The sequence below is a fragment of the Periplaneta americana genome, chromosome 7, assembly GCF_040183065.1.
Source record: "Periplaneta americana isolate PAMFEO1 chromosome 7, P.americana_PAMFEO1_priV1, whole genome shotgun sequence".
Classification (NCBI taxonomy): domain Eukaryota; kingdom Metazoa; phylum Arthropoda; class Insecta; order Blattodea; family Blattidae; genus Periplaneta; species Periplaneta americana.
Window position 1 is genome coordinate 37895699 of NC_091123.1, and position 27870 is coordinate 37923568.

The window sequence follows — 27870 nt, forward strand, 5'->3', positions numbered from 1 at the left end:
TACTATTAGAGTTAGAGGTATAGTTTTAAAATTATTCCAATCATATTTTAGTAACAGAAGGCAAATGACCAAAATTGAAGATCAATTTAGTGAATACAAATATATTGATATAGGTGTACCGCAAGGAACAATTTTGGGACCTATTTTATTTCTAATATATGTTAATGATCTGCTAAATATAAATTTAGAAAAATTTAATGGATCTATATATTCATATGCGGATGATACAGTAGTTATTTTCAGTGGTTTTTCTTGGCAGGAAGCATATAGAAATGCTAATATAGGTGCTAACATTGTTAAAAAATGGCTTAATTCCAACTTCCTTTCTTTAAATATATCTAAATCAACTTTAGTTCCTTCTTCGTTAACAGCTGCCAGTGTTCAAAATTTAAAATTTAGCGATAAATATAGACTAATAATACACAGTGAAAATTGTTTAGATCCCAAAAGTTGTAAATGTCCACCTTTGAAAGAAGCCACGTATGTCAAATATCTGGGTATCATTATTGATCAGAATTTAAAATGGCCTCATCACATTACTTATCTTTGTAAGAGGCTTCGTAAAACAATTTATAAACTCGTTAATCTTCGATGCTACTTACCTATTAGACTTCTACGAAATGTTTATTTGGCCATTATTCAGTCTATCATTCAATATGGTATAATTGTTTGGGGTGGAAGTACAAAAATTAATCTTAGTCCGTTAAATTTACTAAAAAACGAATAATTAAAATTTGTTTGAAGAAACGTTTCGATTATCTAACTAAATTAATTTACTCTGAATTTAATGTATTTAATATTGAACAAATTTATAAGTATACGCTGTTAAAATTTTATCATAAAAATCGTAATAAGTTTGTATTACAGACACACAGTTATGACACAAGACGAAATATTAATTCAACATTAGTAGAACCTAAATATCTCACTTCTGCTGGTCTAAAGCATAGCATAAATTTTGGCCCTCGGTTGTACAATGCTTTAACTAAATTACACCCAGAACTTCTAACATGTAACCCACGAACATATAACAAGAAAATTAGAAACGTGTTAATATCTTCAATTTGATTAAATAAATTTATAGCCTATGTGTATGAATTCATCAACCTATATTATATTTGTATTCTATAATTTTGAAATATATATTAGTCCTACTTTTCACGTGCGATATTGTTCTTCTATAGTGTTAATATTATATTATATAATTCCCTTGCCGCTATAATTATATTTTAGTTCCTATTTTATTTTACTTATTTATTTATATTATTATTTTTTATTTTAATATTATATCTGAACTGCGACCGAGCACGAGTGCTGCTCATTCGGTATCAAATTTTGTTAATACTACTGTATCTTCTTTTTATATTGCTTGTTTTATTTTCTTTCTATTTCTCTTTGTTTGTTTTGTAATTATATTTCTTTATTCTGTATATTTGAAATAAATAAAATTGAAATTGAAATTGAAAATGAATCTTGGAAAAACGTATATGTTACTGGTACTACTGATATTAAGAGTAAATGTACCGTATTATATTTTTCACTTCATTTCAGAATCACTTCGGTGGATGTTCTCCACTCAATGTTGTGAAAAAATTTAAAAGTAAAATCATGTAGATAATGCACGGACTTAAAAATCTCATGTATTAAAAAGAAGAATCTATATGTAATGAGCTGCAATGTAACTATCCTCATATTCTTAAATACTACAAGAAGTACAGTGTAATTTATCAAAATTTATGAAAGGGGGAAATAGAACACATTTGAATAGAAAAGCACAAAATCCAGATAATGCAATTAAAGCTATTCGGAATATTATTAAAGTTAAACTTGTAGATATCCTAAGAAAGAAAATATTTTTTCATTAAAATTAGTGATTATAAAGTAGAGAATCCCAAATCTATTGCAAATTATTTTAACGTCTTATAGTATATAGTACAGAATAATTATTGACATCTTAAACATTCAAGATTTTGCAAAAGATACTGCAATTAGTTACTTAACACATGCATTTAATAGTTAGTATTAATATATGTAATTAATCAATAACTGCAACAGTGTTTATACATTCAATCATGACATGAATTAAATTGAATTTACATTAAATTAAACACTTAGATAAAATAGTTAAAATCAACTGAAGTGGTGAGAATGAAATAATCCAAAGCCACACTTTTAACAAAAATTGTTTTGTGCGAGTGCATTTATTACACATATGGGAAAGCTACTAATAAAATATTGTTATAATTACTCAACAAATGACACGGCCTAAGGACTCTAAACCTTTGTAATCGTTTGTCTGTATGGCTTAGGAACATATTTTCATATATATATATATATATATATATATATATATATATACATACATATATGACGTTATTTAGAAAAAAAATCGTTGATATAGACTAAGAATCGAACTCGCTCTCTTCTACACAACACGCAGAGATCTTAGCGTCTGAGCTATTGCAACGACACGAAAGCTTTACTTTCTGTGCGGAGTGTCGATTTAGTCATGAAGGTCCATTGTCGATTTAACTACACGATTTACGTATATATTTATCTCTTATTTACGTAATATTATCATATTTTTTGCAGTTTTTGAAGTGAATTCCGGAACGATGGTAGTAACAAACCAAATAGCTTGAATCTAAGTAACTCAATATTCGTTATCTTGTGTATCAGTGCTCTGGTCTCTGACCATGCGCAGTGTTTTACATCTGAGACTTAGGAATATTCAATCGTCTCATTCCTTTTCAGGGAAACTGTACTTTCCACAGTGTATTTACTTTAACTGTAACTCCGTTATTTAAATTCTCTTTAATTCATGGTTCAGAATATTTTATCTAGTTCCACTATATTCGATTGAATTGCAGCTCCAGTACTATTGTACGTTCGCTATAAGCCAATAAGTTCTCCTTAGCGATGAAATATTTGTCTATAAGACAAGGAGGAATTCATAGCCTTTGGGGAGCAGAAGTTACAAAACGGCTTCAAATATTGCGGACTGTTTTTCTGAAATGTTTCGTTATGATCGTGACAACTAATCTACAGTAAGTGAAAAACTTCCTCCCTAACTAATAACTAATTCACATAGGACTGTTTATGTGTTGGTACAAGCGACTTCTCCTTGGATATCACTGAAATTTTGAGTAACATTAAAATTCAGAGATATTATCCTGATGAGTGTTTTAAAAATTAATTTGTTTATTTTTTATTTTTACATGTACTCATAGAGGCCTAATGAATCTATTCCATTTCATGGTACTCACTCATTTAGAATTACATTGGGCCGGTACTCACAATCTTCAAAAGGTTGAGAATCCCTGGGTTAGAGGATGCGTAACTATTTTGTATACCAGCCGTGGCGAAAATGTGATCGTGCGCCGAACCACTGTGTAACCTGCAACGTGCATAGCACCTATGGAGGGAGGCGGACACCCGAAGGGGAAGTGAAGCAATTGTCTGACTTATTAACGGATTTTCATTTTCCTTACGTCAAGCACTTAAATATAATTTTATACAGTGTAAGGCTTCAAACTAATGTTTAGTACGTGTAACGAAGAAAGAAATGAATAATAAAACATAGGACACATTATCACAACCTGAAATTGTCCTCAGAATGTCTCTGCGACAGAGTTTCAAAATCAGGAATTATGTCACTTACTGCCAGTCGTAGTTGATCACGAAGGTATTTGTCTGTCAGTCGTGATCTAAATTTGGTTTTTACTATTTTCATTGTTGAAAATAATTTTTCACAAACGTAAGTTATAGCGAACATGGCTTCAAAAGAGCAAGCGAAAGAACGAAGCTTCGGACATTTATTTTTTGGCAAAGATTTGAAAAGTTCAACATTTGTCAAGTCCTTACATTTAGCTTTCATTTAACATCACATTGTAAATATGTGAGTTTAAATTGAAGATCTAACCAAATTATTCGTACATGTGCTGAAAACCGATCCACGTACAGAGTTGATAATAATAATAATAATAATAATAATAATAATAATAATAATAATAATAATAATAATAATAATAATAATAATAACACTTAACCTTATAATGTTTCATCAGTACCATGTAGTACATTTTTTTTATTTCAGTAGGTTATTTTATGACGCTTTATCAACTTCTCAGGTTATTTACCGTCTGACTGAGATGAAAGTGATAATGCCGGTGAAATGAGTCCGGGGTCCAACACCGAAAGTTACCTAGCATTTGCTCATATTGGGTTGAGGGAAAACCCCGGAAAAAACCTCAACCAGTTAACTTGCCCCGACCGGGAATCGAACCCGGGCCACCTCGTTTCGCGGCTAGACGCGCTAACCGTTACTCCACAGATGTTGACAATATATAGTATAATGCCGTTTTATGTTATACAACCGTTTTCCTCGTAAATTGAACAAATCATACATTTAATATTCTCATCATATTGGCAGCAAAAAAATGCGTCGTCTCATCCTACTTGAAACTTTCGTTTTTGTAGAGGTACATAGTTTCGAGAGAGATATTGCGACGATACGCCACTCGCAGGTCAGAGACAAATACAAATGGAACGGAGTTTGACTCCAGTGAGTGAGAGGGTGGGGATTGTGGGAGGTAGGAAGCAAGAGAAATGCACAACTATCATTTCGAGCCACAATGTGCTCGTGAGTCACATTTTCGCCACGGATTATATACGAACGCACTGTATTTATACCTGCGCAATGACGTCACATATACTTCCAATCAGGCAATTTCATTCCAGCTGAAGTGGTAGGAAACCTAAGAATGACTTAAATATACAGCAGTAAATTAAAATTTTCTGTTCATAAGCATTATAAACAATCTTTATGATTAGTCCAAATAGTAACACAATATGCAACATTATTACATCAGTGCCGTAAGACATTAAAATGTCAACTAAAATCTGCATGTACATCGAAAATGTAAGTGTAATTGAAATGTATTCGTAGGCAATATTTAACGAAACATCTTGCATAAAATGGTGGAAATTCAGGACATTTTAATTAGCTTCAATTTTTAATTAATAAGATTAGGCAGTGTAGTTGAATCTTTGTCTGTAACGGGAATGAGTAGGAGGGAGTGAATCGTCGACTCCAAGTCAAGTGCGATGTTGTTTCCAAACCCAAACCCCCTACTTGAACTTCATTTCCTATTCATTGGACTTTAACCCTCCAACTACCCTTTCCCTGATGCTGCTACCACCACCACCGTCACCACTACCACCAACATGAACCATGAACAATTTTGTATAGTTGACGTCTCAACCAGAAACTTACAGACAGACTGAAATCCAGATCCAAGTTTTAATATGAAACCTTAGGCAACTTCGAATCTGGGTTACATTACGAGCTTCTTTCGCCTTAGTTTTGGCGTAATATATTATACAGAAAAAAAAAATTATTTGTGTCTTCTAGGAAATCATTTTGTATTATAGCTGCACAAAACATATAATTCTAAATTCTCAGAACAGAAGGAAGTTTAATAATAAAACTCATCATTACGTAGTATTACGTTTTTCAGGAAATTAATTTAATTCATATATTATTATTATTTATATTTCTATCTTTTTAGTTTTTATTTTGTTAATATAAATGTTCACGAACCCAAATAAATATAAAAGAAATAAAATAAAGCTTAAAATAGAAAAATATAGGATTAATATCACTACCCAAAAAAAAATAATACAAAATAATATTCGTATAACGATGAGATCCTTAGGTAAATTTTTGGTTTTTATTTAAAGACGCTCTATCAAATACTAGGTTAATTTTAGCGTTGATGGAAATGATGCTAGTGAGATTATATTTGACGATACCGAAGAATTACCATGTGGTTGCCTCACATTCGCATTACAGTTGGGAAAAATCTAGGAAAAACCCAATAGGATAATCAGCCCACTTGACAATGGAAACTATGTCCGACCGCAGCTCCGGAAAGGTCTTTACAAAATAAATTTTAAAACACTCTCATGTAGAAATTTTCATTCAGATTTTGTACACGGATAACATCTTCTAAAGAGAAAGTCTACAAAAAAAAATTATCATGAGACCAAAACTACAAGTTCCTCAAAACGGAGACTAAAAATATTGAAAATGACTTAGTAGTCATTTCAGTCAGTTTTCCTGGCAACCGAGTGAGAGATGCACTTGCTGTGGAATAATGGTCAGCATGTCTGACTGCGAAACGAGGGCTCCGGTTTCAAATCCTGGTTCGGACAAGTCATCTGTTGGCGGTTATTCGAGATTTTCTCTCAACCAATCGAAGTGGAACTGCTGGGTAACCTTCATGGTTGGACCTGTGAATTTTCGCCATTATTTATTCACATGTCATTGTTATAATTACAATAGCCCGGGTTCTATTCACGCTGCAGAGTGTTGTATTCGTACAAAAGCGCAACCGTTCGGCGACAAATATTATTCACAAGTATTCCTTAACTCCGGCTGGCGATACACGGAGAGGGTTGGCTAGGAACGAGTGGGATTGCCTGGTAGAAACCTGGGCACGCAATGAATCCTAGTTTAGTCAGTCGGTGAGAGTTGGGAATGCTCTGAAGGTTAGCACAATAGACCTTCTAGGTCGCAGTGCTGGACAGTAGTGCCAACCTCCTACAATAAAATTAAATTCAAAAGACTTCACTTCCCTTGGAATGAGTCAAAAGTAAACATTGTGCATTAACGTACTACACGGCAAAGCGAACTTCCGACGAGGAAAATATGTGCAATAACGCTGTGACGTCATCGTACGATAACGGAAACAGATACCTGGTCGACTGCGCCCTGACCTACAAGGTTAAGTCGGAAGTTCGCCTTACCGGATAGTAAGCAGTAGAGCTATGATTAAATAGAAGTGGAAAGAAACTATTTATAATTACGTTTGTACTTCTACAAGTAGAATATTCCCTACTGTTGCGAATGTGAGATTTTATTATATTCAATCAATTCACTGAGTTTTTAATCAATTAAATCTTCTTCTTGCCGGGCCGGGTGACTACGCTGTCTAAGGTGTTCTCGCCTTACGCGGCGCGGTCCGAAGGTCTGTGGTTAGAATCCCGCCTCGAGCATAGGTGGATGTCTCTTGTTGATGTTCTGTCCTGTATTTGTCTCAATGGATTCTCCTACGCTCTACTAACCCCAGGCTAGTGGATGCTCAGAAATGTGTCGGTATTTAGTGTGTGTGTGTGTGTGTTCATAGAATCGTTCCCTCCCCTAAAGGCACTGGTATGTAAGACCTGTAATAGGGGAGGTTAAACGAAAACAATGTAATATTACTAGAGATGACGCTACTAATTCTTTGAAAATCCAATAATAATTATTATTTCACTAGTTACTAATAGAAAAAGCACTGGATATATGAAACTTCGCACAATGTTTTGATTGGCATATTTCAGGTAAAGATAATAGACCATTATTCCTTACAATTATACAGAAGATAAGTCTAATATTTAATTGTAATTTATATTCAGGCCTTATATTGTTGGTAAGTTAATTTTTTTAATAAATCATATATATATATATATATATATATATATATATATACTCTGTGTTATAAGTACATCTACTGGAACAAATTCTTTTCTTCTTTGGTTTTACGCTACATGTGTAGCACCACTTGTATATAATACTGAAACTTGTTCACTTTCGCTGAAGCAGTGAACTTCATTTCTTATTTTCTGTGCTCATGCTTGGTTGATGACGAAACACTTTCTCGTCTCGTAGGTAGATTGCAATGCAAAGGGAGCTTTTAATAAAAAAAAAAAGATAATCTTTTGCGGTCCTCTGGAAAAAGGACTAAGGGAGAGACTAGTGGAGTAATGGTCAGCACGTCTGGCTATGAAACCAGCGGGTCTGGGTTCAAATCCTGGTTGGGTTTTTTTTCCCGGACTTTTCCCTCAAGTAATTGAAGCAAAATTGCTGGGTAAGTTTCGGCGTTGGACCTCGGGCTCATTTCCTCATCATTAATTCACATATTATCATCATCATCATCCATTCAATAGATCGGGTTAAGTTCAAGTTGCGGCGTGCTGTACTTGTACAAGAGCGCGGCCGTTCGGCTACTCAATCATTCACATAATAGGAGTGGTAAGCACAATAAACCTCAGGCTGCAGTGTAAGCTTTCGGGTTCCTCCTCCGTACAAGAGAAAAAAAAAAAAGGAGGGGCTAGTGAAGTGCTTAGTGTTGAGTGTCGTACTGTATAGGGTAGAAACATGGACATTACGACGAAGTAAAACGTTTTTAGGTCTAAAGGTTCTGGCGAGCTAGACAAGAGACATTATGAAACTAAAGATGTTGGGTACATTTAGAATGATATGAGAGTCTTTGATTCCAAAGCTGGAACTACTATTTTGTCGCAATTTTGCTGTGGACAAGAGTCACTTAGATTCCAATAGTCACTTTTAATGCAAGATTTTAGTGGTTAAAGGGGCTATCTGAGGCCAAATCATGATAGTTGTATGTAGAGTTATATTTCAAGAATGCATGGATACAGGAACCTCATTTTCATTATCAGGTGGACAAGAGACGTTTTGAAAATGAGCTCCTCAATTGGTATATTTTATTACGCTTTGTTAACTACCATGATTATATAGCGTCTGAATGAAATGAAGGTCATAATGCCAGCGAAATGAGTCCAGAGACCAGCGCCGAGAGTTAGCTAACATTTGCTCATAATGGCTTCAGAGAAAATCCTCGGAAATATCTCAACCGGGTAACTTAACCACCCAACCAGGTTTTAAACTCGGGCTCAATCTTTCACGGGCAGATATGCTAACCGTTACTCCACAGTGGTGGGCTAAAGTTACTGATATTTTTCATCTCCGTACTGGAAAAACTTGGTTGGACAGCGCCAAGCTCCGCTCACCTTTAACCCTCGGTTTCTAAGTTTTAACACTAATTGAATTATGAAGCCTTAGCCTACTTGTGGTGAAATGAAAGTAGCCTAGTAACATAATATTCTGTAAATTAACGCTGTGAACAGATCTATTGTTCATAGAGAAGAAACATAATCTCCCAAGTGCATAATTTTATCTAGAAAAATCAACTCAGATTTTATATCAATAATTAGGTTTTATCCAAAATTTATAGGGGAGAGACATTGGGGAATGCATAATTTATTTAGGGAAATAAGTTCATAGGAACTGAGAGACTATTGCAGTAATTATCCAGGTCGTATGGAGCGAATGGACATTGGCAGACTGCCCGTAACAACTCTCTGTAAAAGACCGGATGGCACGAAAATAAAGTACATAAAAGAAAATAATGCTTGTGGGCAAATGAGACGAGACATGAATAGAGTCGCCAGTGGTAACAAAAGAAGAAGAAAGTCACCAAGAGGAAGGAAATGAGATGACAGAAATAAGGAAACTGTTTCTGAAAACATTTCTGTCGGAAATATATGTGGAAAAACTGGATAGTCACACAAAATATAGCGAGTCAAAGTGCTATTTTTCTTCCTCTATATTAGTGTACCACATTTCATGGAATTAAGACGTTGTTAATACACTATAAGAGCTTTCATTATTGTATCCAACTTTCACTAAACATCCCCCTTCTTCCGCTAATTATACATGCAGTTATATATATATATATTTTTTTTAACAAATATAAATGACACTCGGGAGAAAATTAAACGCAGAATAAATATGGGAAATGCGTGTTGAGAAGCTACTGTCATCTAGTCTGCTGTCAAAAAATCTGAAAGTTAAAATTATACCGTTATACAGTTATATTACCGGTAATTCTGTATGGTTATGAAACTTGCACTCTTACTTTAAGAGAGGAACAGAGATTAAGGGTGTTTGAGAATAAGTTTCTTAGGAAAATATTTGGGGCTAAAAGGGATGAAGTTACAAGAGAATGGAGAAAGTTACACAACGCAGAACTACACGCATTGTATTCTTCTTCTGACATAATGAGGAACATTAAATCCAGACGTTTGAGATGAGCAGGGCATGTAGCACGTATGGGCGAATTCAGAAATGCATATAGTTGGGAGGTCGGAGGGAAAAAGACCTTTGGGGAGGCCGAGACGTAATGGGAGGATAATATTAAATGGATTTGAGGGAGTTGGGATATGATGATACAGACTGGATTAATCTTGCACCGGATAGGGACCGATGGCGGGGTTATGTGAGGGCGACAATGAACCTGCCGGTTCCTTAAAAGCCATTTGTAAGTAAGTTATAAACAGTATTTTTAATTGGTTAACTTTTTTAACGACGCTGTACGAACTACAAGGTTATATAGCGTTGGTGGGATTGGTGATAGCGAGATGATATTTCGCTAGATGAGGCTGAGGATTCGCCATGGATTACCTGACATTCACCTTTCATTTAAGGAAAATCTCGGAAAAAAACCGAACCAGGTAAACAGCTCAAGCGGGAATCGAACCCATGCCAGAGCGCAACTCCGGATCGGCAGGCAAGCACCTCTACGCTGGTGGCTATGTGGTGGTTGTGGTGGTGGTGGTAATGGTGGTGGTCGTCGTCCGGTGTGGCTTAGTGGATAAAGCACCAGCATGTAAAGCTGGAAACCTGAGTTCGAGTCTCGGTGGCGAAGAGTATGTTTCTTCGTTCTACCGATTTTTCACCATATGGAAAACACAACATTACTACACTGAAACTCCATATGTACTTCGGTACATCATAATAATAAAAAATATAATGTTTTACTACGATCCATTTTTAAGTAGTTAAAAATATTGTGACACCCGTCTGGAACGTTCTGGTGGCATCTGGTTGCGACGAGGAGTTTCGCGGGCGAAGGTAGGCGCGGGGAAGCGGAACTCGGGCTTCGGTAGGCGTTGTGGCGCGGTACGGGGCGAGGAGAAGGAAAACTACGTGACGACGCGGAGCGGAAAGAGAACAGGGGAAAACATCTGGAAGCAGTTCTATCCCGAAGATTCTATAAGCCACGCGTATCGAAGTTTCGAGATGTTAAGGTTAAGTAATAAAAGCTCGAGCCGTCTTCGGAGTTAGTTAGTCTTCAGTCAGCCTTCAAGTCTTGTCTTGGACAGCGGAGACGTATCCAGAAGATCTGAGATCGAGGTGTAGTGAACTTGAGTAGGTCCGTAACTGTGGCAGCGTCCAGGCGAGTGCGGCGTATCTGGAAGTCTTGGGTTCGAAGTGCAGTGAAGTGTATCTGGAAGGCTTGGGTTCGAAGTGCAGTGCACTATATCTGGAAGGCTTGGGTTCAAAGTGCAGTGAATTGTATCTGGAAGGCTTGGGTTAGACGTACAGTGAACTTGAGTGAGTGAGCTAGAAGAACTAGCCAAGGCGAACGAACTGTGACAGTTTTATTCTGCACATAGTGCTTGTGAACATTAATCGAAATTAGGAGTACATTGTTGTTCTTCTCAATAATTCCCGTGTATTGTCATTGTCGTTCTGTGGAGTGCAATAACGACTACTGTGTTGCTGTGTTGAGTGGAATTCTCATTGTTGACGGATGTGTGGTTAAAGTTAGAAATAAAAGTCATATTGTTGAATAAAAGTTACAATATCTACTAATTTGTTTCTAGAAGAAACGTAGTCAATGCGTCTTTTTATGTTGAAATTGAAAGACAAGGAAAAAAGAGCGAAACATTACAATGCACGCAGAAAATAGCATCTTCTAAAGCCTCGTCTGGTAGAAGGTTCGATGAAATATTGACGGAGAAACAGATAGCGTAACGAAGCCTTGAAATCTAATTGTACTCATTTCGGAAAGAAAGAGAATTACAAAGAGAAAATATTAGAAATCACCCTATAGTCGGCAAACGAGCCAGGTAGCAGCACTAGTGTTGTCACGGGATGTTGTTTTTCATTTTGTTTGTAACACACTGCGGTATCTGCATTACACCATCATTGCGATTTGGTTGTTATTGTATGAAACTGCCCTCCACTTTTAATGGTTGTGGTTCGCCTCAAAAAAACCTGCTACTGTTTCAAATTGAGTGGTTACCGAAACAATTTCTGATCGTTCCAACGCTCTAATTCCAAGTGACGCTACAAACGATAAACTTGCTGTTTATACTTCATATCAGCTTTTATTTAAATGAGCACTCAAACTAATTACCTTTTTATAATCCCAACGGAAGAACGGATGTGAAATCACATTCCTACACTAAAATGTTAATTCTATTCAAATATTTGTAGAAATGAAATTCTAATTTGAACGTTTGTATGTTATGAATAATTTACGACTCACAAGCAAACATTCTGATGAGGGCAGATAAAAAAGTAAATTTTTTTTCCTTCCACCATGTTAATAATGTCAAAAGAAGTGCTTATACAAATTTTGTCCACTCGACCGCAATTACGAGGCCGTCCAGAAAGTAATTTTCCCTTGGGCCGTTCACAGAAAAAAAGTACAATTGCACGGAAAAATTTATTGAAACAGATACAGCAATTGTTGCGCTATTTGTCAACATATCTTCCACTGGAACTGAGATATTTGTCATATCATGGGATCAATTTTTGTACCCCTGTGTCGTAGATGTCTGGCTCCTGGGATAGTAACCAGCGTTTGACAGCCGTCTGCACCTTTCTGTCGATCCCATGATAGTAGTGTAGGACTGAGCTGCAGTGAATGGAGAGATGCTATAAAAATAGTCGGTAATGTTGCGGCTGTACGCGCTATTCCGGACAGATCCATGGACAGTAACAGTTGTCGCCACTGCTTCAACGAGTTAGAAACTCTCGCCCACGTTCTTGGATCTTGCGCACATGGTGAGACATTACGCAATGCAAGGCATCACGATATCAGGTCCGCAATCACTCAAGCTCTTTGCGACAAGGGATATACCACCTATGAAGAAATCAGTGACCTATCGGAAATAGGAAGTTGTCGGCGGGTTGACATATTAGCCTTAACAACATAACAGGCCTATAATAGATCCTACTATCCACTTCAAATTGAATACAACTCAACCGGAAGATGTCAAAAATGAGGAGAATCAAATTTATGGTCCAACTGTTCCTCATCATTTAACTACAAGGGTTGGATAAAAAGTTATGGCAACACTGCTGTCACGTGACGATGGTGCGTTCGAGAGCTGCCAGCTGTGTGGACATGAACAAGGACTGTTAGATGAGTTAGTGGAGCCAGCGGCGACAGTACTCTGTCAATCTACTGCAGTGTGTAGAATGTTGACTTTCATAGGGACAGTGCGAGTGCCCTAAGATTATGTTTACAAAACTAGAGCAACATTCCTGGATCAAAATTGATGTGGCACGAGGTCATAGTGCACAAGAATGTTTTCAGGGTCTGCTTGAAGCACCACCACCTTCGTACAGCGCTCAGGAGAAAACGACGACACTTGGTGGTACAGAACCCCATCATTCTTCATGATAATGCAAGGAGTCACACCGCTGCTGCTGTCAAGGACCTCTTGCGTCGCTGGCAATGGGAGATTCTGGAACATCCACCGTACTCACCCGATATGAGTCCATGCGATTACGATCTTTTCGCCAAAGTGAAAGAACCACTATGAGGGGCCCGGTGCAATACCAGAGATGAACTTATCTGTGCTATGGAGCAGTCAGTACAAAGATGAACGCGCTGATCATGTACGATGCCTTCCAAACATATTCAAAAGATGATAAATAAGGGGGGTGACTATATTGAAGGTACGTAAATGTTATACCCCTGTGAATAAAGCCATGTCAGAATTATCGAACTGTTGCCATTACTTTTTATCCAACCTTTTGTATATATAAGTTACAATCTTTTGAAATTATTGGATTATTAGTGGGTGCTAGAGGCACGATTACAAATATATATATATATATATATCAATTTCTGCAAAGAGTTCAATCTTAAATCCTCTTTGGTCAAGACTGTTTCTTAGCTCTAAAATATTCAGTCCATCTTCTGAGAAATCAGATATATAAAGTAATTAATAGCACAACAACAATAATTATATTCTTCCCGAACATTTTACGCATTTATACTAATATTTGGATATTTGGTATAATTTGTCCTTCAGGGCAACCCCTATTTTAGGAGAAGTTTGTTTAAATTTTATCGCAACTTCAACAAACATTATATCCTTCACAACTTGTAATACCTACTAAGAAGAGCTAAGTGTTTTGCTTATTTTAGCTTTGTTTTAATGAAGATTTAAGCAAAATTAATAACTTATGGAAGCTAATTCGCATTGCCTGTTTTGCATAGAGCGCTAGATATCTTCCAAATGATTCACTCCCCATATCTGTCTATGCAACCGGTCGCGGCACAGAATAATAATTCTTGGCTGCAATATTGAATAATAAACATTAGAATTTTGGACAAAAGCCAAGCTGTTATATAAATCATCAGGACGTGCATTCTATCGAGATTCTCAGTCATAATCGCAAATGTCATTCCACGCGAAACATGGAATTACTTGTAACTGGACGCCATATTTGCAGAAAGGGATGTTGGGACATCTTTCAATGCACATTATATTTAAATTATACTTTCAGCCCGAGTATATTGCTAATGAAATTTCCTATATTCACTGGTAGTAGTCACTTAATGAATACACAGAGTGAATCAGTTGAAATTGTATTGGAGGAAAATTAAGACGTTTGTAAGATAATACAGTTTCTACCAAAAGTTTCAGGACACCCATTCAAAATAGATGTTTCACTTCTGTCCTTCATTTTTATTGTCTGTTGGATATAGAGTTAGTTATGGTTCCATTTCTATAGGCCTATATATTTGATTCAAACAAATGTAACATTGTGAAATTCCTTTGGAGAACGAAAAGTTACTTTTGTTCTGATCATATTTCTGAACACTTAAAGGAAAATAACTAAAATTCTTTCACTCATTTATTACCGTAATACACTGCTCTTTTAAATTGACTGAGCATATTTGTTTATTATACTCCAATTTTACAGAGAACCCTATTTTACCTGAGATAGGTATGTTAGGGTTATAAATACATAATAATAATAATAATAATAATAATAATAATAATAATAATAATAATAATAATAATAATAATAATAATAATAATATCTAATCCTAATATTCACTAGAATGTAGTTTAAATTTTTGTGGGTTAAAATCTCTAAATACGTTACACAGTTTTCCGTTAAACAATGTTGTTACAAGCAGTTTTTAAATTTTATACAACACATTTATCGTGAATCTATTTTAAATTATTATCCCAATTTATTTCTATCAACTGTTAATTTAACACACACAAACAAAGTAGTAACAGAAATAAGCCAGAAAAAAAAAGACACAACAATAAACTAGCCACACTAAAGACACAACATACACCACGAAACACAAATTCCACCCAAGAATATTCAACACAACAAACATAACATTCAACCACATTGAAACTAAACTACTAGAAAAAAAATTAAGACACAACATACACCAAAACAAAACAGGTACAAAACAACAAACACAAACCATCATGAACATAGAAACAGCAATATAAAACACACAAAGTCAACATCACGAATACATAATAAGAAACATAAACAAAATAAACAAATCCACAACAGGCACACACGAATACGAATACGACTGAGCGTATTTGTAATTAATTAAATGGCTTTCCAAAACAGGATATGAAATAATTAATGTAAAACAAAATTTATCTCGAAAAGGAACCAAAAACGTGCTGAATTGTATTAAACTTTTTTTTTGTTTAAAAACCTCAAAGAATAACCCCCTGAAATTAATGATATTACTTACTCACTACCTGTTTGCAACACAACAATAGAATACTGCACTGTTCGTCCATTCTGGCATAGACTGTACCGCCTGTCCATTAGATGTCTTTATTATATCAAGTAAACTACAGTATACTAAGACCATAGATGGTTGTTCTGGAGATACAATGCCTCAACAAAGGAAGAGACTACGTCATTACAGATGCATATGTAAACTCCATATTTCATAGAGCCATAACGTTGCTTGCTTAGACCAGTGAATCATGTGTACTACGCCCCGTCTCTGGAGCTTATACCGCCCGCTCTACAGCTTTTTGCCTACGTAAGACGCTTCTTTCCATATTGTGCAGCTTTTAAAAGAGATTTATTTTAGTCTTGTTGAAAAGTTTTCATGGATATATATGTATAAAAATGATAAATCTCCCTTTAGAAGGGAATGGTATGGTGTTGGGGATGGAATACTGAAGAGTTCTGATTAAAAATGACAGGTGGAATAAAGTGGTAAAGATAAAAACGAGCAACTCCCCAAGTGTCAATGAGGGCTCGCAGGATAAACTGGAGCGTATCTGTCTTCTGTCCCTACGCCGCGTTGCAAAGGTGTGCATAAAGTTGACGAGTTAAATTGAGAGAACTTTGATATTCAACCCAGCAGCGTATCACCGCATTATTGCACTTTTAGAAGTCCATGTAAAAGTGCTTCAAATACATAAACAGAAAATAAAATGAACTGAGTAGTCTACTTAGAGATCAATGCCCTAAGAATTTATTTAAACGAGCATAGACTCTTTATTTGTTGACGTATTTTACTTTCATATACTGACGGATACGGCAATGATTGATTATTCCGAAAAGGTACAGTTAACGAGTGCTTAATGTGAAACTAACGTAACTACAATCGATGTTTTATTCACAACATTCTTAACAGGCAACACTCTAATTACATGTGAACTATATCATCAGCCTGCCTGGAGAGAAATAAAAAATAGGTTGCAGCCGCCAAATTACTCTTCAAGGAAAGACCAGTCATATAAATTGAGGGAAAGAAGACAGAGAACGGACACTGGAAAGTTTTCTTTTCTCAATCGTACTATCAGGGACTGGAATGCTTTACCTGCAGACTTACTAAAGGCTTTACCAACAACCAAAAATGTATTTAAAAATAGGCTTAAGGACTTTACTAATAGACGGTAATTATACACAGTATTTAAAGGGTGTAAATGATATGTTGTTTTTTTTATTTTAGTTGGTTATTTAACGACGCTGTATCAACTACTAGGTTATTTAGCGTCGATGAGATTGGTGATAGCGAGATGACGCCGAGGATTCGCCATAGATATGTTGTTATTGAAGTGTTGTATCAGTGAAGAATTATGTTATGTCAGTGAAGTGTGTTGTGTCAGTGAAACGTGTTCCTGTCAGTGAAGCTTTATAGTTTATAGTGGCAGTGCAAAGTATTTGAACAGTGAAATGTTTTTGAAGTGTTAGTGAAATCAGGATAGAATCAGTGAAATGAGTCGTAGTTCCAGTTCAGTGAGTGAGTTGACAGCGAAATGAGTGTAGTGTTGAAAGGTACTTGTGCAGATATCAACATATCATACTCGTGGGTTTTAGTTCGAACTTAGGTTTAAGATACAAATTAGATTTACTTTAAATGTTATTTTAAGTGATCGTGCTTCATTTAATTTAGGATGTTCCCTGTTGTTATTTTTATTATTATTATTATTATTATTATTATTATTATTATTATTATTAATTATTGTTAGTGTTAATTATTACTTAGAATTATAATTAATTGTATTTTTAATTAATACGTTTATTATTGTCATTATTGAGTGTAATTAGTTACCACTGCCACCGGGTTATACCCATTGCAGTGTGAATAAATACATACATACATACATACATACATACATACATACATACATACATACATACATACATACATCATGTTTTGTAGTTACGAATTGTATTATACAGGGTGTCCCATTTATCTTGACCACACAAAATAACTTTGTGCGCAAGCACCAAATGAAAAATTGTTTCATACTAAAGTTGTATAATTGCTTAGGGGAAATAATAATGATGGAGAGGCAACCTTGTAGCGTTATTTATTAATGAAATACGAGTATTATCACTGTATGTTTAAATTACACTATGTACTTATTATTCAATATTTTAATTAAGCTCGTCAAGACATTTTCAAAAATATATTAGAGTGGGGCATTCTGATAAACAGAACGTTAATAAACGGAACGTTATCGGTGCCTTGACAGCATGGTTCCTACGCATAGTATGAAGTGACTGACTTCAAGTTGGTGTAAACAATGCGTACTACATTGCAGATGATACTCAGGGTCGCGTAACACATTACACGTAGCTTTGGTTTTATTTCGCTGAACACTGATCACTGAGTGAGTGGTCTGTACTACATTTGGTTTCATTTGTTTACTGTAAACCCAAGCTAGGTGGAATGGGTTACGTGACCCTGGATATCTACAGTTTAGGCCTATTAGGAATTGTTTACACTAACTTAGTCAAAACACTTCCTTCGTATGTGCTATGCACAAGAACCATCCCGTCAAAGCATCAAATAACGCCATTTAGTACCGTTGTGTTTATTAGAATGAACCACTGTGATATATTTTTGGACATTCAAATATTGAATAATAAATGCATAGTGCCATTTAAGGAGTCAGGTACAGATTACAGCAGTAAAAGTTTTGGAAATATTCAACATTTTTTTCCTCCATTACTCTATAATGTACAATAAATAAAATTGGTATGTGTAAAACACTATCCTTCTGCTATATGAAAAAAAAAATATATTTTAACGATTTAAAAAAAAATATTATTTTTTTCTTTTTCAAAATTCACAATGGTGGCAGTGTACTGTGCAGTGATGAAGCTTTTCCCTGATAACTCACAAAGTTGTTAACTTTTTCATGTTCTTTTTCTTTTGTACTATTGCTGAAACTCATGTTTGCAATATCATGCTCTTTCAACTACATTCCTTAATAAATGATATTTCTTCTTATTTTGTGTTAGGAGAAAATACTGATATTTGACCATTTTTAAAATTGAATTTATTTTTTATCAGACGATCTATCAAAGGTGGAGCAGTGATCTAGCATCATATTGTAGATATGACATACATAAATATACCTACTTACTGGCTTTTAAGGAACTCGGAGGTTTATTGCCGCCCGCCATCGGTCCCTAACCTGAGCAAGATTAATCCAATCTCTATCACCGTATCCCACCTCCCTCAAATACATTTTAATATTATCCTCCCATCTACGTCTCGGCCTCCCCAAAGGTCTTTTTCCCTCCGGTCTCCCAACTAACACTCTATATGCATTTCTGGATTCGCCCATACGTGCTACATGCCCTGCCCATCTCAAACGTCTTGAATTTAATGTTCCTAATTATGTCAGGAGAAGAATACAATGCGTGCAGTTCTGTGTTGTGTAACTTTCTCTATTCTCCTGTAACTTCATCCCTCTTAGCCCCAAATATTTTCCTAAGTACCTTACTCTCAAACACCCTTAACCTATGCTCCTCTCTCAAAGTGATAGTCCAAGTTTCACAACCATACAGAACAAGCGGTAATATCACTGTTTTACAAATTCTAACTTCAAGATTTTTTGACAGCAGACTGGATGATAAAAGCTTCTCAACCGAATAATAACAGGCATTTCCCATATTTATTCTGCATTTAATTTCCTCCCGAGTATCATTTATATTTGTTACTGTTGCTCCCAGGTAATTGAATTTTTCCACCTCTTCAAACGAGAAATTTCCAATTTTTATATTTCCATTTCGTACAATATTGTGATCATATACTTTGTCTTTTCGGGATTTACTTCCAAACCTGTCTCTTTACTTGCTTCAAGTAAAACTCCCGTGTTATCCCTAATCGTTTGTGGATTTTCTCCCAACATATTCACGTCATACGCATAGACAAGTAACTGATGCAATCCGTTCAATTCCAAACCCTTTCTGTAATCCTGGACTTTCCTAATGGCATACTCTAGAACAAAGTTAAAAAGTAAAGGTGATAGTGCATCTCCTTGCTTTAGCCCACAGTGAAATGGAAACGCATCTGACAGAAACTGACCTATACGGACTCTGCATACACAAAAGTGTTTTATCACAGAATGTTTGATAGTTTTTCAGTCATGTGGAAAACACTTCACAGCACAGTGAATTGAATTTGGAAAAAAGAAAATGTAAATAATTTTTTTAATCGTAAAGATATTTTTTCATACAGCAGAAGGATAGTATTTTACACATACTAATTTTCATTTTTGTACAAGATAGAGTAATGGATTAAAAAAATGTTCAATATTTCTAAAATTTTACTGCTGTAAGCTGTACCTAACCCCTTAAAGAAAGAATGTTAGTACTCGTATCTCATTAATAATTAACGCTACAAGATTGCCTATCCGTCAGTATTAATTCCCCCTTTCAGTTGCATATCTTTTATATGAAACACTTTTTCATTTGGTGGTTGCGTACAAAGTTGTTTTGAATATATCTTGTAAATATGTAAATAAAACGTATGAACTTCTTCTAATCTGATACCTTTCAGAGTGAATGTACAGGATTAATGCAATAAACTGCGCGCGCGGACATTACATACTGGCTGAGAGTACAGTGTTATAATGCTCATAAGCGATGCAGTAATCATGGTGATCGGTTAGTGTGAGATGCACATTTGTAGTGTCCAGCCAGCCCTACATACAAAGAGAGGTTGGTCAGCGCAATTGACTCATCCCACCATCAGCAGCATTGCAAGTATAATCAATCATATGCGAGCAATACGTTCAACTGAGTGAAAACCAATCTCAGACAGCTTTCCAAACACACTTCACAATGTTTAATATCCTACAGGCATAAGATGATTCGTGCTGTTAACATCGCTATTGAAAAAGCACAACATTTTATTTTTGTATTGGAGGGAAGGAATAAACAAGAATAAAAACAGCTGTACGTGCAGAAATAATTTAACTGATCGCTACATTAAAATACTGTTAATCCACATAGGACTGGTCAGGAATATTATATTCATGCAAAATTTTAAACACGAGTGTTCTATTAACTTTTTTTTTAAGATTATACTTTTTCCCCCCTTTTCTCTATTATTTACATGCTTCGTAAGTTGGCAATACCGCACGTTCTGGTTGCTATAGAAACAAAATAAATTATAGTGCTGTCATAATTACCTATGGCACTCATAGAAACAAGTAGAATCTTTATTTAGAAAAATACAAATTTTCGTATCTTCTTTTAGAATTTCAGGTGTTAACTTTGCACAACTGATCCTCTATTCTTTCTCAATCTCTTCAACCACTAAATTCTCCACAAATTCTTTTGCCACAATCATTAAATGATTACAAAATTTCTAATTAAATATTGATCAAATTAATATAAATTTCATTACCAGAAACAACACTGCCTTGACAACGACGCGACGCGACGTTCAAAATTTTCATATTTATTTAAATTACGATCGCCCAAAAAATAGTATGCAGTAAACATACGTTAAGTGCGTAACAGAATCTCGGAAAACGAAAAGCTCGGTTTCGCCTCGTTTTTTCAAGCTTTTCCCTCGATTCTGTCATAATACATTTGTGCGAGATCGTGCGTATTTGCTTGGTTTCCGCACAAAACCAATCCGCGGAAAGTGTAAAATTCCACATTCAGTATTCCCAACCTAACACACATAACAATTTCCCTCTTCTTACCGCTTAAGTGTCATATTCATTTTACTGCTTTAGGCTTTTAACATATTATTTTTAGAGACGTTCAATATAGTAATAAGTATAAATTGAAAACTTACCACTGCAATTTCGCCTAAATTGCACTGTTAATTATTGTTTTTAAATATTCGCAAAAATTAAGTGAACTCTAAAACTTCACTAAAGTTACTGCAATCCTGATGCAAGTAACATTACGGAAGCCGTGGAAAAATCAACAAGATTCCAGATGCCGATGTTATTACTGCAATATGTTATATAAATAATAGTGTTAAAACATTAAAATGAAAAATAAATCATTACATAACTTACCGTTTGTTTTAAGTTCGCATTTATAGACTGGGGGGAAAAAAGGACAGACGTATATCACGGCCTGCTGGAGTATAGTAAACACAGAAAACATTTTAAAGCAACAATGTTGAAGATAGATATTTTTGTTTTGCCGTCATTGAACAGAAACCAAGATGGAGATTTCATTGCAACTAATTAGAAATTCCTCTTTCAGGTATGTAATAAACGATCTTCGCACAAAATAATGTACGATACATGAGCGGTATGTTTTCTTTCAATTCTCGGAAATTAAAAAAGCTCAACTACGTTTCGCTTTTTCAAACTTTTCCTCGAACATGAAAACTTCAACATACCGCTCTTGTAACGCATATTACTATTACCACACTTGTATCGCAATATAAAAGACTTTTTACACTCTACAGTGCTGTATGTTTTTCATGAATTAATGTAATTACAACCACCATCATGACCGTAGTAGTAAACAACATAAAAATGTGTTGTTCACTCAACGAATATGGAGATGAATGTTATTAAATATATTCATTTTGGAAAAAAGAAATATTACCATATAAAGCAGGGAAATTACAGACAACATTTAGTATAAAATAAAGTGAAGAATTTTGTTATTTGTGTAGCCTTTACTTACTTAGTGGCTTTTAAAGAACCCGGAGGTTCATTGTCGTCCCTATCCTGAGCAAGATTAATCCAGTCTCTACCATCATACTCCACCTCCCTCAAGTACATTTTAAAATTATCTTCCCATCTACATCTCGGCCTCCCCAAAGGTCTTTTCCCCTCCGGCCTCCCAACTAACACTCTGTATGCATTTCTGGCTTCGCCCATACGAGCTATAGTCCCGTTGCTCTTATTTCCGGCAGCCAATCACGTTGCAGGTCGGCTATATTTAAACGTGTGCGTCTTGTGATTCACTGATGATGACGTTATGCATTTCCTAAGGCTCGATAAATACTTAATATAATCGCCCGCCATTTTGGCTCTTTCATTGGCGTTCGCAGAAAGCACACGAGGGGACGTTATTTACCGCTGAATTATTTGCTGAATTACAGTGTGTTTTATTTATTATCTTAGCAGCTACGACATGATAATGTTTAACGGTGTAGCAAATAGATTCCTTGTCTGGTAGCTCGGCAACGAAAGAACAAAAATGACGAACGATACTACCTACTTAGACTTTATAGAGCCTTGACTTCCTAAGACCTAAGCAAAGAGGAGGAGTCACGCCGGGAATAACAGCGTCGCGACTATACATGCTCTGACCATCTCAAACGTCTGGATTTAATGTTCCTAATTATGTCAGGTGAAGAATACAATGCATGCAGTTCTGCGTTGTGTAACTTTCTCCATTCTCCTGTAACTTCATCCCTCTTAGCCCCAAATATTTTCCTAAGCACCTTATTCTCAAACACCCTTAACCTATGTTCCTCTCTCAAAGTGAGAGTCCAAGTTTCACAATAATAACGAACAACCGGTAATATCACTGTTTTATAAATTCTAACTTTCAGAATTTTTGACAGCAGACTGGATGATAAAAGCTTCTCAACCGAATAATAACACGCATTTCCCTTATTTATTCTGTGTATAATTTCCTCCCGAGTATCATTTATATTTGTTACTGTTGCTACCTGGTATTTGAATTTTTCCACCTCTTCAAATAATAAATTTCCAATTTTTATATTTCCATTTCGTACAATATTCTGGTCATGAGACATAATCATATACTTTGTCTTTTCGGAATTTACTTCCAAACCTGTCTCTTTACTTGCTCCAAGTAAAATTCCCCTATTTTCCCTAATCGTTTGTGGAGTTTCTCCTAATATATTCACATCATCTGCATAGACAAGCGGCTGATGTAACCCGTTCAATTCCAAACCCTCTTTGTTATCCTGAACTTTCCTAATGGCATAATCTAGAGCAAAATTAAAAAGTAAAGGTGATGGTGAATCTCCTTGCTTTAGCCCACAGTGAATTGGAAACGCTTCTGACAGAAACTGGCCCATACGGACGCTGCTGTAAGTTTCACTGAGACATATTTTAATTAATCGATCTAGTTTCTTGGTAATACCAAATTAAATAAGAATATCATATAAAACTTCTCTCTTATCCGAGTCATATGCCTTTTATTTTTGTAGCTTATAGCGTTAAGAAAAGACATCAGAGAGAAAAGCACAGTGAAATTCAGTTTGACGCTACGTGTTGATGTGGCATAGTTTGTTGATGTGAAGCGAATATCTTGTGTTTGCAAATTATGTTTTTGGTATCTTCTATGCTGTCACCATTTGTCTGCTTTTATACGGAATATCGAAAAAAACAAAATAAAACACAAAAATATGAGTAGGTCTCGCTATGATATGCGAAACAATAAATTGTTTAATGATTCAGTGGGTCGTTGAATGCGCATTGCTGAATAATGAGTTTCCACAAATGTATGTATGTGTGTGTGCGTCATTTCGTTTTAAACGGCTCTGCAAGCTGAACGTCGCTAATGTATGCATGCGCGAATCAACGCACCGTAGCAACAGAACAGACAGACGTATATCGCTATTAATGAGTGTTGCGTTAACCAGGCAGTGAGGAATAAAGTGCATGAGGCCGGAGGACGGGAGGCATGTACGCAAGAATTTGTGGAATGAGGCAAATATTAAAGAGATTGCTGTGCAGGAATGTCGGGTGAGAAATTGTGAAAATGGGTTTGGATTCTCTATTTTGGGATTTGACTTGGAAACGAGAATGCGGAGGTTGTAATGAATGAAATGATGATCCTCCATCTGATTTCAAAGCGTACTGCAATTTGTGTGTTTGCCTACAATTTTGGATGTCAAATTGTGTATTCGTGGGACAAGTGTGGAGTAAGGCCCCATACGATAGGCTATCTCTGTTTCATGTGCGTAACGTACGTTTTGTCATCGCACTTCTTCTGACAGTATTTTTATTGTGGTGTACGGTTCTCGCATCAATTTGTTGTGCGCATTTCTTACTGCACACAAGTTCCGTTAAGTTCTATTTTTCCTACTTATGAAAACCATTTTTACGTTGTGCGACAGATTTTCTGACACCAGCATTAAAATATCGTATAATGAAAAAAAGACTGACTTTACTTTTTTTCCACCTATCTTAACACTTAAATTGCTTAGTTAATATCACTTATAATACTCAACTTAGCTAATATCACTTCTTTTATTTTTATGTTAGTTTTAATCAGGATACAGGATTTACCCAATTTCTTAATTCGGGTTGAAGAATAAATGAATTACAAACAAAACAACCTTGACTTGTTAAATTTGCAAAATGATATATTACATACAATTATATTCATTCTTGTGTCTGCTAACTGATCTCAAAATCTCTTCCGAATTTTCTTGAAATATTTTCTGCTATTCATGTGTAGTTTTAATTGAAAAAAATCGAAAAGCTTGATTTTATTTATTTATTTATATTTTATTTATTTACTTATATTTAATGTGCTGTACAACAGCCAGAGGCCAATTACAGTTCAGCACAAACAATATAACAACAACATAAGCAATAATTTACAATAAAAGTATAAAGAAATAATTAAATTAATGGCAATTAATTAAAATGATAATTACAAATGAAATAATGGAATCATAAATGAAGAATAGAATCATATAAAATAGTAATACAAAGATATACAAGATTATAATACAACGACAATAATGACAATGAATGGACGGGATAAAATGGATGAATAAACAACATAGCATAATTAGATAAAAGTAATTGTATTTGAAAATGGAAGGATGGAATCAAGTAAATTAATAAATAAAAAAAGATATAAAAGTTAGTCAGAATAATATTAAAAACATATTTAAATAAAAGATATAAGTGAAAACTGATATAAAACTTCAAAATATATAAACTACACATTAAATGGATCCAAGCTTGATCCAATAATAATGATAATAATAATAATAATAATAGTAATAATAATAGGCTAATAATAATAATAATAATCATAATCATCATCATCATCATATTTTACACAGCTTGGGCCTGATGACCCGTTCCGACATTATAATTGGTATCTCCATCGTCTCCTCGGGTCCACACCTGTGAAGTAATGGTTAGCACGTCTGGCTGTGAAACCAGGTGGCTCGGGTTCGATTCCCAGTCGGGGCAGTTACCTGGTTGAGGTTTTTTCCGGGGTTTTCCCTCAACTCATTTTGAGCAAATGCTGGGTAACTGTCGGTGCTGGACCACGGACTCATTTCACTGGCATTATCATTCAGAGGCTAAATTACCTAAGATGTTGATAAATCGTCGTAAAATAACCTACTAAAATAAAAAAAAATTGTCTCCTCGGGCGACCCACACCTCGTTTTCCTATTGGTGTGTAGGTACTTGAAAAGTTGTATCGGTAGATGGCTTTGTTCCATCCTTAGTACCGGTCCTATATGATTATACCAGATGATACTAATAATAACAGATGCGAACTTAGACAGGGTTTTAGTATTATTCTAAACTAAACAATCTTCAGTCAGCAAAATATCCTTAAGACATTAATGTAGTAAGAAAATCTACAGCGTCAGCATGTATTATTTAAGACAGAATACAAATTACAACATCAAATTATGTTTAACAGAATATAACAGAACTCCGCACAGGAAAGTAGTTCTGTTAACATTCCCTTATCGATAGCCAATTAGAATTAAACACGATGATACTTACGCAATCTTACTTTGATGTGGCCTGAATGAATATATATATATATATATATATATATATATGCTTACTGAAAACTGTGATGTGTATCCACGTGCGGATAAAGTTATAACTCGACCGAGGCCCGTGGAGACGCGGGCGTAATGTGAACTATAGCGATGTCGCTATACGAACGCAGGAGAAGTACAAGTGGCGCTCCGGGCTGCAGGACTCCACTGGCCTTGGTCGAGTAATATGTCGATGACTGCTGGCGTCTAACCAGAGTTTATAGCTAGATCAGCGAATTCTCTTCCTGGCTAGACAATGGATTTCTGTACAACTTATTAACTTCCTTCTAGACTCTTTTATAACGCGTTACAATATATCTGAAATATTTCCTAAGGTGGTCATAGATCATAGACCAACAAATAAAATGCTACAGGGTAGTTATACCCTGTGTCACAATACATGCAACAGTCTTCGACGCGGAGACATATTATATGTTATTCTGGTCTGTATTCTAAAAAGTAAGAGCTCATACAAAAGGGAAAAAATGTCAACATCTTTTTACATACGTCATTATTTTGGGGTGCCAAAATCAGATTTTGAATACTAGATCGATTTAAGAGTATAGAAATTTCTTCAAATAGTATGGAGAAGAATAAAAAAATCCGAAAGACTTTAGCTATAGGCCTAACTGTTTCATTGCTATTTGTTAGTGCAGGCCTACACAGGGTATCTTTAAATGAGACGAAAACTTTAGGATTGCACAGATAATCTTCTTTAAAATACTTTTTATTAAGAAACAATTGGGATGCGACGTTTTCTTTCAATGCAACAAAGGTTTATGTCATTAACTGGGCGAGCTTGAACGATATTTAGGTAAAAATTATTTGAAAAAAAAGAATTAATGAATTTAATGACAAAAAATATTAATGCTGCAGGTATTAATTTACGATGAAAGAGTAATGGAACGGAGAAAAATTCTCTCCGGCGCCGGGATCTGAACCCGGGTTTTCAGCTCTACGTGCTGATGCTTTATCCACTAAGCCACACCGGATACAACCCCGACGACGGTTAGAATCGTCTCAGATTAAGCTCCAACTCTTGGGTTGATATGATATGCGTAAATCACTTCGTGATTTAAGACGGCGCTTATTCCGTCGGATCCCGGCCAACTAGTCACTCATATCGAGTGCACCTCAGCACATGTGTGGACTTTGGTCCTGCGTTCATAGACATCTATGACGTATTGCAGAGGGCGGCCACTAGAGGGAACCCAAGAGTTGGAGCTTAATCTGAGACGATTCTAACCGGCGTCGGGGTTGTATCCGGTGTGGCTTAGTGGATAAAGCATCAGCACGTAGAGCTGAAAACCCGGGTTCAAATCCCGGCGACGGAGAGAATTTTTCTCCGTTCCATTATCATTACTCTTTCATCGTATGATGACGCAGAATATCTGCATGGAAATATCATATGTACTTCGGT